The sequence below is a fragment of the Meles meles genome, chromosome 21, assembly GCF_922984935.1.
Source record: "Meles meles chromosome 21, mMelMel3.1 paternal haplotype, whole genome shotgun sequence".
NCBI classification, from domain to species: Eukaryota; Metazoa; Chordata; class Mammalia; order Carnivora; family Mustelidae; genus Meles; species Meles meles.
The window spans coordinates 21,975,751-21,989,781 of NC_060086.1; the positions used below are offsets into that span (position 1 = coordinate 21,975,751).

Sequence of the window (14,031 nt, forward strand, 5' to 3'; positions counted from 1 at the left end):
CCTCACCTTGAGGCAGGGTCACAGGCTCTGACCTGCCACAGGGCCTTTGCACTGGCTGTTCCCACCACCTGGAATCCTCTTCCCTCAGCCTCTTGGCCTCCAAGCTTCAGATCCAGTGGCCCTTACGAAGTGTCCCTGGCTTCTACAAGAAGGTCCCTCTATTATTCCTCGTGTCACTTCCTAACTTATGAGCCTTGTGGCATGAAACACAATTTGCAAATCTTTTTATGTGTTGGTGACTTACTGCTGGTTCCCTCTGCTTCGAATATCATCTTTGCAAGGGCCAAGATTTTGATCTCTCATTCTCTGCTGTGTCCCCCCCTCGCCCAGCATCCTGCCTGGGACATAGTACATGCTCATTAGACATTTGCTGAGTGTATGAATGCATTAACTGCTCTAGGGCGTGCATCCCCAACACCTAGGGAACTTAAAAAAAAAAAAAAAACACGATTGGATTTTCCAGGGGAGTGGTTCTCTCCCCTGGTTGCACCCCCAGCCATCCCTAGGATTCCGCTTCCAGAGGCTCTGAGTTAAATGATCTGGGTGAGGCTTTGGCATGAGAATTTTGAACTGCTCTCCGGGGGTTCTGATACGCAGCCAGCACTGAGAACTATGGTGCCAGGAGGTGAAGCTCAGCCAAATGTGCTGCTCGTAGAGCATTCTGTTGGGCTACCCTGGCTAAGTAGTATTGTAGATGCTACAGTATTATAGAACACCCACCGGGGCACTTATTAGCAGACACTGAAGAGATTTCCATTGAATGGCTGAATGAATTAAAATAAAAGTCATTGACCCTTTACGGTGTCACAGGTGGGTTCTAAGGGCTGGGGGAATTGGAGCAGACTTTGCGATGGGCTACAGATATGCTTTCCCACCAGGAAGGAGTCACAGCCTTTGTCAGAGTCTTAAGGGTATCGCTGATCCTCCAAAGATCAAGAAGCATAATGATCCAGCTCCACTCTTGCCTTAGCATCTGGGAGACAGCTGGCCCTGGTGCTTGGCCTGATGGTATGGGTCTGGAGTGGGCTGGCTGGCTCTGTCTGGGACGCAGTGGGTGGGGAGGAGGAAGGCACTCCTTGGAGAGTGCCTCAGCCCCTTGGCAGTCATCAGCATGTCAGCACTAATTATCACTGTCATCTGTTATGAATTCCTTTCCCACTGCCCCAGGGCCATTCGGCTTCCCTCTGCTGTACACAGAGGCATCTCTTTTGCAGTGGAAATTCTGATCCTTCTGGGATATGAGGGGCTTCTCATAGCTGTCTGGCTCCCTGTCCCTTCCCTACGTTCCCTGCTAGGGACCGCGAGGGAAAGGACAGACGCAGGGCTTAGCAGCGATCTCAGAGGAGGTGGTGTGGTGGGATCCATCTGTTGTGAAAAGTGGGGACCGAGTCTGGCATTAGGGGCTGGCAGGAGAGAGGCAGGGCCGGGCTTCAGGCACACAGGCTGGGACTGAGGGCTGGCTCTTGCCCTGGATGAGTACAAAGCAGGGTGGGATCCCCAATGCTGGGGACAAATGGGGAGCCTACTGGAACTCATATTCCCTCCTGTCCCCATCCCGCCTGCCCCAGGCACAGTGCACATGGGCCAGAGGACTGGAGGGGACTCCTGGGAGTTTGTGCAGGGACCAGACCCCTCCCTACTCTCTGGCTCATGTTACAACAGAGTCAGTAGTAGCCTGTGGGTAAGGCAAGGCCTTGTCAATGGCCATAGCTTGGCCTAGTACTCTTCTCCTGGAAGCCTCTCTTGGTTGCTCTTGAGTCTCAGGAAGGCATCTCAGAGGAGCTCTTTATTCTTTGGGTCTAGCCTTCTCATTCCTGCCTGCACCTGAAGCCACCTGAGGGTGGTGTCCTTGTCCCTGCCCAGGCTAGGGGTCAGACCAGAGCTGCCCCGCCCAGATGCTGTTTGCGCATGTGACCATTGCAGGCCACTGTCCTGCAGGCAGAGCCAGGAGCACCAGGAGGAGAGGTCACGGGGCAGCCCTGGGGATGCTGGGACCCGTTGCTTCAGTAGTGATGAGCGGACTGGAGTTTGAGCAGGCTGCCATGTGGGGGCAGTGGGGACAGGCTTGCCAAGGGGCTAGATGTGGGGGTTAGAAGAAGAGTGGGGTCAAGGCCAGTCATGGGGTCCAGGCGCCTCTAGGTCAGGGGCTAGATGGCCTTCTAGAAACGACAGAGCCTCCTTTTGAAGCAGGCGAAGGGGTAGGCACTTCATTAATGGCCAAGAGGAGGGGCAGAGATTAGTGGTTCGGAAATCAGATCAACATGATTTCAAGCCTCAGCTTCCCCACTTGGGAGCCGTGCTTAACGATGCCCCACATGGGTGGTGGGGATTACATCCTCCACAAGCATTAACTGAGAGGAAATAAATGCAGAGTGCCCTGTGAGATCCTCAAGAGACAGCCAGGAAGAAGTCCCTCCCTGGTGGACCTCACAATTGAGAGATGGGGTGGGGGGCACAGGCGCAGGGGGCAGGGGGTGGGTGGGAGGGTAACCTGGGCAGGGGCCCGTGAATAGCGTAGCTGTCCCTCTCCATATGGCTTGGGGCTCTGGCACATTGGCAGGTCACAGCCTGTGTCCTCCACCTGGGTGACATCCTGTGACCAACCTAACGTCTCAGACCGCAGCTTCCCGGCCTGGGAAATGGAGTAGTACTAGTCACAGCGCTCCCTGGAGGGATGCCCTGAGGACTGGCAGGGGACTCCTGGCCAGGGTCTGCCCAGAGCCTCCAGCAAACGCCCTCACGGACCCTTCTACTTTAAGACGGAACATAGATATTGGCATACACAAGTTTATAGGCACACACACACGTATGCGAGTATACACATAAGTACGTGTGTGTGCGTATGCAAACACATTCGCGGTGTGTGTGTTTATATAGGAACCCACAGGAATATGTGTAGAGGCGAATATACACACGCGAATGTACATCCATATGCATGTACACGTGTAGGTATATCCGTGTGAAGACATATGAAAGGAAATTAAACACGCACACACTTTCTGAAAGCACGGAACCCTCTGGCCCTCAACGTCACCCTCTGGGGGCATCCACTCTCCCTGAGGTTCTCCACACAGAGCACTCTTACCCCTGAGCCTCCCCTGCCGTCCTCTGATGGGTGCCTTGTTCTCTTTCCAGGACCCCATGTGGGTGGGGATCTGCATTTGTTCCCTGCGGAGTGCTGCTGCGTGCTCCTGGGCCGCGAGGTGAGTCCAGTGCGGTTGGTGAGCACGGGGAACTCCCCAGAGCGGTGCTAGTGCAGTGGGAGGATCGCGTAGGGAGGACACGTTGATCATCTGTGCTGGACATCGGCCCAGACGTGTTCTCATTTAACCTCATTCCATCCTCTATCTGCCCTGAGGCCCAGCTCTTGACTGCCTGCTTGTCATGGGGATAGTGAGAGGCATTCGTGGGGGCCCAAAATGGGGGCACCTCCCTACTCAGGTGCACTTGGCACTTGAATAGATGGCTGCCGGGGCTGGACCTGGGTCCCTCATGGCAGGACCTTGGACTTTCTAACCTTCTCCAGGGAGCTAGACAAAGAGAGTAGCTTAGCCATGACCTGGAGGAGTCATCTGTCCAGGAAGAAGGGTGATTCTTCCTCTGGGTTAGTCATGTGATTGATTTCCCCCCAGCTCTTAAAATCATTTAAGGCCTACACAAACAAAAAGGGGAGAATAAGGTGCACACCCGGGTCATCACATGTGCTCATCACTCCATTCGAGAAGGAAGACAATACCGATAAACCTCCAAACCCATTTACCCCTCCCCAAGGCAGCTCTCTGTGGCATTCCAGAATCTCCTGCCCATCACTGAATCTGATGCAATCTTAATACTTAGAGTGTAGGAGGACATATCCCTGAACCAGCATGGAATTGTTCTGCATGCTATTACTCTGGATATAAAGGGCGTTCTTTCAATATGCGTCTGCAACTTATGTTTGATGTTACGTGTGGGAGACTCATCTGGGCTGTGTGGGCGGTTCAGGTTTATTGTCACTGCCATAGAGTAATGCTACTGGTGAAAGCCTGATTCATCCGTTCTAACCGATGGACACGTAGGTCATTTCCCCCTCTCCCTCGCAGTAAGTTTGCCTTTATGTGTCTCTCTCACAGGACATTTCCCCCGCGAATTTCTGGGAAGTCTCATCCCAAACAGACTATGAAAGCTTCAACTTGTTTTAATTGCACATAATGGATAGAGCAGACATTTCTCTCCAGCCCTGGGGCCTCATCTTTCTGAGTGTTTCTATGAGGTTCAGCCCCGGGATGGGCTGAATCACCACGTGATCTGTGGCCTGCATTATTTGGTCATAAAACATGGCCATTCAGAATGGTCAGCTTCGGCCAAAGATGAGGTCACGGACTTGCCCCCACATGGGCGGGGTGAGGGGTGGGGGGGTGGCAGGAAACGGGAGGAGGCTGGGGTGACTGAAAGCTCAGGGCTCGGTCACCCAGCTCCTGTAATCTGTGGCAAAACAATTGTCTTGTGCTCTCATTGTGGACTCAGGGCGTGAGGGAGGGGAAAGGAGAGGGAAGAGGGAGGAGAGACCTATTCCTTAGGTCAAGCCTAGAACTGTACAGCAAAGAAAGCGAGCACTCAGCATCTGAAGCCAGAGGTCTGAGTTCAAATCCGGGCTTGTTCCCCTTCTCAGCTGTGTGATCCTGGGCAAGTTCCCTAACCTTTCTGTCCCAGTTCGGGTTCCCTCAAAAGCAGCCCGGAGGCACAGACTTGGAGCCAGTGGTTCATCTGAGAGGTGGTCCCAGGAAGCCCTGTGAAGAGACAGGGCAGCAAGGCAGGGAGGGCAGGAAAGCCAGTCATGGGGGCGTTGTTGAGAAGGTGCCGATCGGTTTGGGCCTCTTCTCTGGGGCCTGTCAGAAGTTGTGTGGAGGACATCTCTGGCTCAGCCTGGAGGCTTCGCCACTGGCTCCCTGAGCAAGCCTCTGGGGCACCTGAGGAAGCCCTGAGGCAGAGGGGGGCAGAGGGGGAGGGTAGCAGACACAGTATTTGGGTTAGAAGCTGTCCCTCAGCACCCTCTGTCCCTGAGACTGTGACCCCAGAGGGCCAAGAGGGCTTGGATGGAGGCCTGTCTGCTAGAATTGCCTTGTCCACAGGCTGACTGTTTCTTAGGTTGTCGTGAAGTTTCCATGAGGCCAGTAAGCACTCAGTAAGCACTAAGTGTCTGCAGCCTGCCTTGTACCCACCAAGGATGTAGGAGGACCTGCCTGGGCAGATAGAAGCCTGGAGAGAAGAGGTAAAATAGACTGTGGCCGCCAAAGTCCTGACTTGATAGCAGGGTCATGACTTGGGCCGTAGGCCTTCTGAGAGAAAGCTGTGTCTCCTGCACTGGGGGCTTCAAGCTGCCAGGTGTGGAGAGGTCAGCAGCCCCAGAGCTAGATGCCAGGCAGTCATTTGCCTTGTCAGCCTCAGGTGGCACACAAGGACTGAGCGGAGTGGGTCTCAGGAGACTACCAGAGGGAGATCAGTGGCCCCCGAGGCTGGGGATAGCAGGGGCAGTGGGAGGGGGATCCCCTCTCTGGCTAGCAGAGGCCACTGAACACGGAATCCAGGGCAGTAACCAGTCTGTGGAAATTGATTTCTCCATTCAGCACGTGGCCGAAGGGGTTTCTGGGAAGTGGGACTTGCTGTCTTAAAACTGATCGGTCCTGAGTCACCTGGGAGGAGCAGGCCATCCTAACCTGAGCTGAAGTCACTGTCATCAGTATGACCCCTGGAAACCGATTCCACCCAGCAGGACGGTGAAGAGGAGGAGGAAGAAATACCTCCTCAGATGATCTCAGGCACACTCAGCGCGAGAACCATCTAGTGAGATGCCAGGTCATGGGATGTCCATTCTCAGAGGCCCTGGCTTGCCCCCCCCATCGGGCTGAAACTACCCACAAGTCCTAGGCGGGTTGGCGGCTCTGGCTGAGGGCTCTGTGGTATGTGCTGTGGAGTCAGACGCACGTGGATTCCGCGCAGGCCCTGCGTCCCGCTGGCTGTGCCAGCCGCTCACGTTACCCAAACCTCCTCAGCCTGGTTTCCTCTTTCGAGCAAGGGGTTCAGTAAAAGCTCTCGATAGCCTTGAGGCTGGGGAGGGGGTGTGTGCGGACACTGCTGAGGCCCCAGAGCCTGGAAGAGGCTCCCATGTTTCAGAAAGTTCTGCCGAATGAATACATGGAGAGCCTCTAGAGCAGTGACTGATGCTGTTTTGATATAAAACCTCTTTATCATCAATGGAAGGCAAGCTAGACTTTGTGCATTTCGGAGGTGGATTAAATGAGAGAGTACAGTTATGTCTCACCCAGGTGCTGAGTCCTTAAGCCGGAGGGATCTGAATGCAGGTTCGGTGGGACCCTGGGGCTGGAGTGGGGTGTCAGGGCGGAGGAAGCTTTGGAGAACAGCCTGGTCTTATTAAGTTCCAAGTTACAGATGAGGAAAACTGAGTCTCAGTGAGCTGAAGGAGATTCCCGAAGGCCGCATGGCTGGTATGCAGCAGAGCTAGGATTCGACCCAGTCTTCTGGCTCCTGGTCCAGTCTACTCCAGGGGGCACCCGGGCGTTCTAGGTTTGCTGATAGGAACTTGAGGGACAGGTCGCTGGGTTTGTGGAAGGCTCGATGTGGAAAGTGTGGGAGCCCTGTGCTCAGGGACCTAGAGGGTTGCAGCATGGCAGAGCAGGACCGGGAGGGTCCCCAGCAGCCATCGCCCCCAGGCACGCTGGACTCTGGTGCCTCAGTTTCCTTGTTTGTAAATGGAGACAACACTGCTGACTGCCTCTCTTTCTGGGTTTCTGGGGTGCAGGTAGGCAGCCCCCCTGAACTCCTGGAGGAAAAAGCATCACCCAGTCTGCAGATGGGCCCCGGCCGTCTGCCCTGTGTCTCCCTGGAGCTTCTCAATTAACCCTCCTCCACCCGCCCAGGCTGCTCACAGGCAGAGTGCACCAGCGAGGGCTCGGCTGGCCCGAGTTAGCGCAACCAGGGCTGTCCTTGGAAAGGGGCTACCACTGAAGGGCCAGCTTCCCTTTCATCAAATTATTCCTCCACGTTCGCAGAGTGGAGGAATTATTGGCAGAAAATGAGGATATAAAACCCCGCTAGAGCTGAGCACCTTTTAGGGGCCCTGAACGCTGAGCTCTTGGAAGCTTTCCAGCAGATCGGTTCATTTTTAATGGTCTAGGACTATAGTTCATCTGTTTAATTCAAACGAGGTGACATAATATCTTTCATTTGGACTTATTACCAGCACGGTGGTGATTCGGCTCCCAGCATTCTCCGGGCAGGATATTCTGTCATTACTGCACATTTTCTTTTTCTGGCCAAATTGAAAGTCCGCGGGAAGGGCTGCAGCCTTGGAAAGGAGAGATCAACCGAGAATAGGTCACATCGGGTATTAAGGAATGAAAATGAATTCATTCTTTCCTCCGTTGAATAAGCAGCTGTACTTGCGTCTCTGTGATCCATGAAATAGGCTGTCAGGAAAATAGGAAATGGGCTGCATTTGAACTTCACCCGCCCATTCTGCCCCGTCGCCTTGGAGACTGGTACCGCAACTGGGGCAGGGGCAGGAGGGGCTGTCACTTTCTAGGGGGACTCACCCAGTGCCAGACGCCTGGCTTCAGTGGTCCTGGGAGGGGGAGCCTCCTGAGTGTCCCCATTTTGCGGATGAGGACATCAAGGCTCAGACAGATCCAGAGAACTTGCTCAAGGTCACTTTGGCACAGAACCCGGCTTTTGTTTGAGGTGCCCAGCATCACATCTGAGAACTTGGCCTGCAGAGCCTCAAACCCTCACTCTCCCGTGGGCAGGCTGCTTGACCTTGGCTTTCAGCTTGCCATGTGCTAGAAATACCCAGTGTTGCTGCCCTGCGGTGAGTGTGACCTGAGGGAACAGACACCATGGGCTTGGCACCAGGCTGCCTGTAGAGCGATTGCTCGCAAATGTCTTTGTTGTTACGAACTTTCGCTTTTCCTCATGTCCGGTGATGGAGCACAAGAAGGAAGCCTGGAAAGCAAGTGACTTGCCCTGAGACGTTGTGCAACGGGGACCTGGTACTGGGAGCTGTCCTTGGAGTGACCCAAGAGCCCCTGTGCCTTTTGCTAAACTGGGTAGTGGAGGGGTGAGGGGGGATTGGGGGTTGGAGATGTTTACCGTGGAATTACCCTCTTCTCTGCTTTATTTCCTTCCATCAGATCGTTCACCACCCCTGTATATTTGACTCTGTTATTTGGTTCATTTTTTGGTCTCCCACGCATCCTGGCATTTTTATGTGAGAGATGGGCTTTGATCGGGTCACTGCTGTATCCCCAGTGCCCAGAACTCAGACTGGGCTCGGATGAGGCAGGTGCTGCAAGGACAGGCTTAGATCCTCTCTGTGATGACAATTTGGGTATTTCATTCATTGTAGATACTCTTGTATTCATTTATATTTTTAAAGATACTGCATGAAAATGTTGGTTATCCTGATTGCTGAATTTTTTTTTTTTCATCACTCTCTTCAGTTTCGCACTTGAGTTCCCCTCTTGTCTTACCCTAGTCCCAGTTCTGCCCTGTAATGGTGCCTGTCACCTATGATATTCAATAAAGAATTGTAAAATGGATGATGCCTTGTTACGTATCAGGACATTTCCTGGGTTCCCAGGGAAGTCTTCAGTGGGTATTCCAGGCTAATTGGGTCTAAAGGAAGCCAGAGCCCCAACACAGAACTGCTTTTACCTGCCCCATAATCTGGGGACAGCTGAGTATTTCTGCTAGTGGTAAGGTAAAGAATAAAGGCATGTCCCCTTCAGGATCTGATCAATGAACCCATTAGAACTCAGACCTCTACGACTGCCTAAGGGGAGAACAGAACGCAAGACATCCACGGGGCTCTGAAAACCTATGTGGAATTTCATGCTGTCATTAGAGACCACTGCACCTCTCCCTCTCCTGGATGTATCTTGCAATTAAAAGCCACATCGGGTTGTACAGACAAGTGTTACCATAATGAGGTCTGGCTGTGCCATGCTACTAATCCCCTTCTCCCAGGTTGAGCACACCTGGGCTGAGGCGGTTTGTGCTCTGCTGTGATACCTGGTGCTCCGTGTCAATGAAATACCAGATCTCACCTCTACCTTTGGCTTTATTTCCCTCCAAAGCTGAGGTTCCATTGAAATGCATTTTTCTAATTAAGGCGGGCTTAAGAAATAACCTCCTATATAATTTAAAATGGTAAAATCATCGATACCTTTTCCAGGCTCAGCTTTAAATCTTCGCCACCAATGACTCCCCTATTAATGGGCCTAATTAAATCCATTTTTCAGGACGTCTTTGGCAAATTCCATTTTAGTAAAACTGTAGGAAGTTCAGTTTGATTTGTCTCTGCTCCCCAGAGCTCTCCTGAGAAGATGAGGATGGGGTGGATGCTTGTCTCTTGTGGCTCATTGATTCATTAATTCTTGTGTCTCATTCATTCACTGATCCACTTGACAAATATTTACTGAGCACCTACTATGTGCATTGGCACTGCAGTCAAATGCTCTACCCCTGAGCTATACCCCCTGTGCATTGGCATTGAACTAGAAGAGGAGGAGGGCAAAATGAAAGGATAACGCACTTCCTATCCCAATGGCCAGAAGGGAATGGTGCTCATTTATTCATTCAACAAACATGTATTGAGTCGACTAACAGTCTACTAACTGTCTAAGCCCTGGTGTTGGGGTGACAAGGTGCTGCAGACAGTTCATACTCAAATGTGGTGAATGTTCACACAGGCTAAAGCAGAGAGGACTGTAAGAACTCAGAGGACAGCTCTTAGCTCAGACTGGGAAGCTGGGCATCAGGAAGCTTCCTCCAAGCTGAGCTTTAAGGGACAAGTAGGTGTCAGCCCTGTGAAGCAAAGAGAGAGGAGGGTGTTGCAGGAGCAGGGGTGGGTAGGCATGAGGCACGGGAGAACACGGGAGGAGTGGGGAACTTTAAGCTGTTCACTGTGGTTAGGGCAGGGCCTCTCCACTCTGGGTGCATGTTAGAAACACGCGGGGCTTTTGAAATATACCAGTGCCTACACCTCACCTCTGATTGTGTCTGGGGGTGCAGTCAAGGCTTTGGAATTTTGGTAAATCTCTCCAGGTAATGCTAGTGTTTAGCTGGGGTTAGGATTCACTAGGCTAAAAAGCATGCAAAGTAGTGGGAGATAAGGCTGGAGAAGTAGGCAGGAGGGAGCTCCTGGAGGGGGCTGGAAACCTATGATGGGTTTGAGTCTTATCTGAGGGTACTGACATTGTGGAAGGCAGGGGAAGAGGGGGTTCCTATTATACTTTGGAAGGAATTACCTTGCCAGCAGTATAGATGATGGGTGGGGTTGGAGTCATTGGGGCCTGAGAAATGGTAAAGAGCAAGAGATGATGTGGCTGAGACCTACGGTCATGACCATGGGGACGGAGAAGGGGGATATTCAGGAGGGACAGGGATGACAGGCCTGGGTGGTGAATCATGCATCCTGGGTGAAGCAATTTAGGGGAAGCAGTTTAGGTGGCTCCAAGGAGCTTGCGTGACTGGGTGGATAGTTGTGACATTAATCAGAGATGGGGCAAGGAAAGGATGATTCGGGTTCAGGAGACTTTGGAGGGACTTGATTGGCAGAGTTGAAGCCTGACACCTGGAATCATGCTCTATGTGGACAGAGCAATTGGGATGTCACCTGTCACTCCTAATTGGAACTGGCATCCAAAGAGAGTGTGTAAAGTCAGAGTAAGAGGAGAAGAAGAAGGCCGAGGGTGGGGGAGTCTTCAGGAATCTCAATATTTAGAGGGTAGCTGAAGTTTCAAGGAGCTGAAAAAGAGCTTGATGGGGAATGGGAGAGAGGTAGGAAGAAAGTGGAGAGGGTGGCATCATGAAGCCAAGGAGAGAGTTCTAAGAAAAGAGTGGAACAACACGTTGAAAGTTGTGCGGGAGCCAAATAAAATGGAAGGCAGTTCTATACATTCAGGAAAGAACAGTTTTGTTGAGACACTGGGCATGGGAACCAGACTGCAGTGGGTTGCAGACTAAATGGCAGGGAGATGAGTAGATGTACATGGTGTACAAGACCGAGAAGCAAGAGAGGAGATGTTGGATGGAGCAGACCCAAGACAGGATTAAGTGCAAGAAGTTTGTTTTGGAGGTGATCCCAGGAAACACCAGTAGAAGAGTGAAGAAGTGAGACATAAAAGGTAAGGAAGTCAGTAAATGGTGTTCCCAGTGTTTAAGTAATCACGGAGGGAAAATGGAGCTTAATCTCACTGGGTAACTCTAGAAAACAGCACAGACATGCACATGAGTTACTGTCCATGAGTGGTGAGGGGGCTGGGGCATTTATCCTCCAGTTCCCACCAGTCCTTGGGTGAGGGCTGGACCTCAGGGGCCGAGGAAGCGTTAGATTCCAGGCACTTGGTCTGCCAGGTGCATGGGGAGCGTGGGCTCTGGCAACCAGATAAAGTGCTCATGTAAAAAGACAAAGGTGATGGCATTCAGACATTGGATTGACTTAATGCCAACAGTAAAAACTGAGGGGATATGGATAGGGCGCCGAGAGCATCCGCTACTGGGGGATTTCATTTTTTCCAGATTGAACATAGTTTGTCGTGATTGAATGCTGAGAATGAGGGAGGGGTTGAAAATACAAGTAAGAGAGGGAATCACTGGTGGAGAGCGGACCAGGAAGAGATGGAAGGGGTTGTGAGTACAAACCCAAGTGGGGGGCTTGGTTGGAATGATAGGAGGCTGTGGTTGGTAAGGAGGAGACTGGGACTTACGCTCAAGCTTGAGCATGTCACGCTCATGAATGTGGGTGGTTGAAGCGGATGGGAAAGGAAGGCCATTGGAATGGGGGAGGTTAAGGGCCAGGGAGGTAAAGATGGGAACTTGTTCATTCACATTGGACATCAAAGTCCCCAACGACTTGGGGGTGGAGACGAAGACTAAATCCGCTGCCAAGGTTAGTAATGAGTATTAAAGGTCACCATGGACCCCAGTCCCACTCACAGGGTAGGATGAACCAAGGATGTTTGTCAGACACTGGTCCTGGAGCTGAAAGGAGCCATGTCGGTCAGAAGAACAGATCAGTCTGAAGAGGTCTTCTCTAATGGGTGAGTCTGGCTGGAAGTTCTGGAAAGAAGTCAGAGGATAGAGATGAAAAGGTAGTACCGAGAGTCTCAAATCCAAGTGGTAAGCAGGAGGCCTTGGACAGGAAGCAGGGTTAGGAACCAGGGAAGTCAAGAAGAGGTTAATAGCCAAGTTCAAGATTAGTACATGGTTCCAGGTGAAGGCTGTGGATAAGGAGAGGAAATAAGGGTTCCTGACTCCTGGGGCAACATGTGTAGTCAAAGAGAGGGACTGAAGTGCAGGGTGCTGACTCTGCTTAGCTTTTCCTTGTTCCCCGGTGCTTCCCGCTGAACCACGGGGTTCCTGGGATTCCAGTTAGCTGACCACTGATGAAAGGCCCTGAGTTCGAACTCTGCAGTCAGGTCAGCCTGGGAACAGAGGGAAGAAGCCAGAGAACCACATGACTCTGGCACCACAAAAGCCAAGGGGAGGAAGAGTTTCAGAAAAGGAGTGTGAAACACAGCGCTGAGTATTGCTGGAACATCAGGCAAGGGGAGGAGAAAAATTTTTTTCATACTCTCATGTTCCTGATGAAGAACTTGGAAGAGCAGACAGAGTAGATGCTTGTGTTCTTATTTGTACAGCAAGTGGGGGGCACAGTCTTCTTGGTCAGTTGGCTATTGCTGTGCAAGAAGGAGGCCCGAAGCAAAGACAGGGCCAAAAGCTGTGAACACTTGTTATTTCTTCCACCTTCCATGGTTGTGTTGTTCTGCTGCTGTAAGGACTACTTTTTTTTTTTTAAGTTTTATTTTATCATTAGCATGAGACTTTTGCCCTGTTACCCTGGCTGATTCTAGTGGCTTCCACTCCACAGAAGAGGAGTTGCTTTTCTTTTGGCTGCGTTGCTGGGGACTCTGGTCTTCCCCTCCCTGTGCCAACATGTCCTACGATGCAAGACAGCTCAGGGTCACTGGTCCAGAAATCGCATACCACTCTTGCTCCTAAAATCCCTGTCCCCCAGGATGGGAGGTTATGTCCGGCAGGCTACACCTGGCCTACTCAGTTTTTGTAAAGAAAATTTGATTAGAATGCAGCCATGTAGGGCACCTGGGTGACTCAGTTGGTTAAGCCACTGCCTTAGGCTCAGGTCATGATCCTGGAGTCCTGGGATTGAGTCCCATATCGGTTTTTCCCTGCTGTTCGGGGAGCCTGCTTCTCCCTCTCCCCCTGCCTGCCACTCCTCCTGCTTGTGCTCTCTCTCTGTCAAATAAATAAAATCTTAAAAAAAAAAAAAAAGAATGCAGCCATGTCCATTCATCCCCCTGTTGTCTGTGGCCACTTTTGTGCGGTAGTGGCAGACTCTGAGCCTGGTAAAAGAGTGGCCTGCCAAGCCTAAAATGTTATTGTCTGCTTTCTAGAACTTAAGAGGGAAGGCCTTCAATTCTCTCCTGTTTTGAGGGTGGGGGAAGTTCAGGTTGGTGGGCTTCTCCAAGGGCACGGGAAGGTGTGAAGGCCTTCCAGCATCTTGCCCCTGTCCTCCCTGCCTCCCTGGGCTGACCCACAGCCCCTGCTCCTGCACAGAGCCAGGCTTCTGATATCTTTGTCCACTTTGTCCGGCTGCTCTAACAAAATACCATAGACTGGGTGACTTCAACACAGAGATTTGTTTCTCCCAGTTTTGGCAGCTGGGAAGGCCAAATTCAAGGTGGCAGCATGGTCCATTTCCTGGGAAGGCTCTCTTTCTGACTGGCAGATGGCCGCCTTCTCATGGTGTCCTCACACGGTGGAGAGAAAGAGGGGGAGAGAGAGAGAGAGAGCGCACATGCTCTGGCGGCTTCCTCTTCTTATAAAGGCCACTGGTCTCATTAGGCGAGCCCATCTTCATGACCCCATCTAGACTAATGACCTCCCAAAGGGCCCTCTTTCCAGTACCATCGCATTAGGGCTTAGGGCTTTGATACATGCATTTGGGGGGTA

General features: G+C 51.9%; 1 protein-coding gene across 1 annotated transcript in view; it reads right to left on the bottom strand.

Annotated features, from left to right (window-relative positions):
- C21H16orf82 (chromosome 21 C16orf82 homolog) overlaps nucleotides 1-14,031 on the bottom strand; it is a 31,769-nt gene that overhangs the window by 950 nt on the left and 16,788 nt on the right. The gene's annotated exons all lie outside the window — the stretch shown is intronic.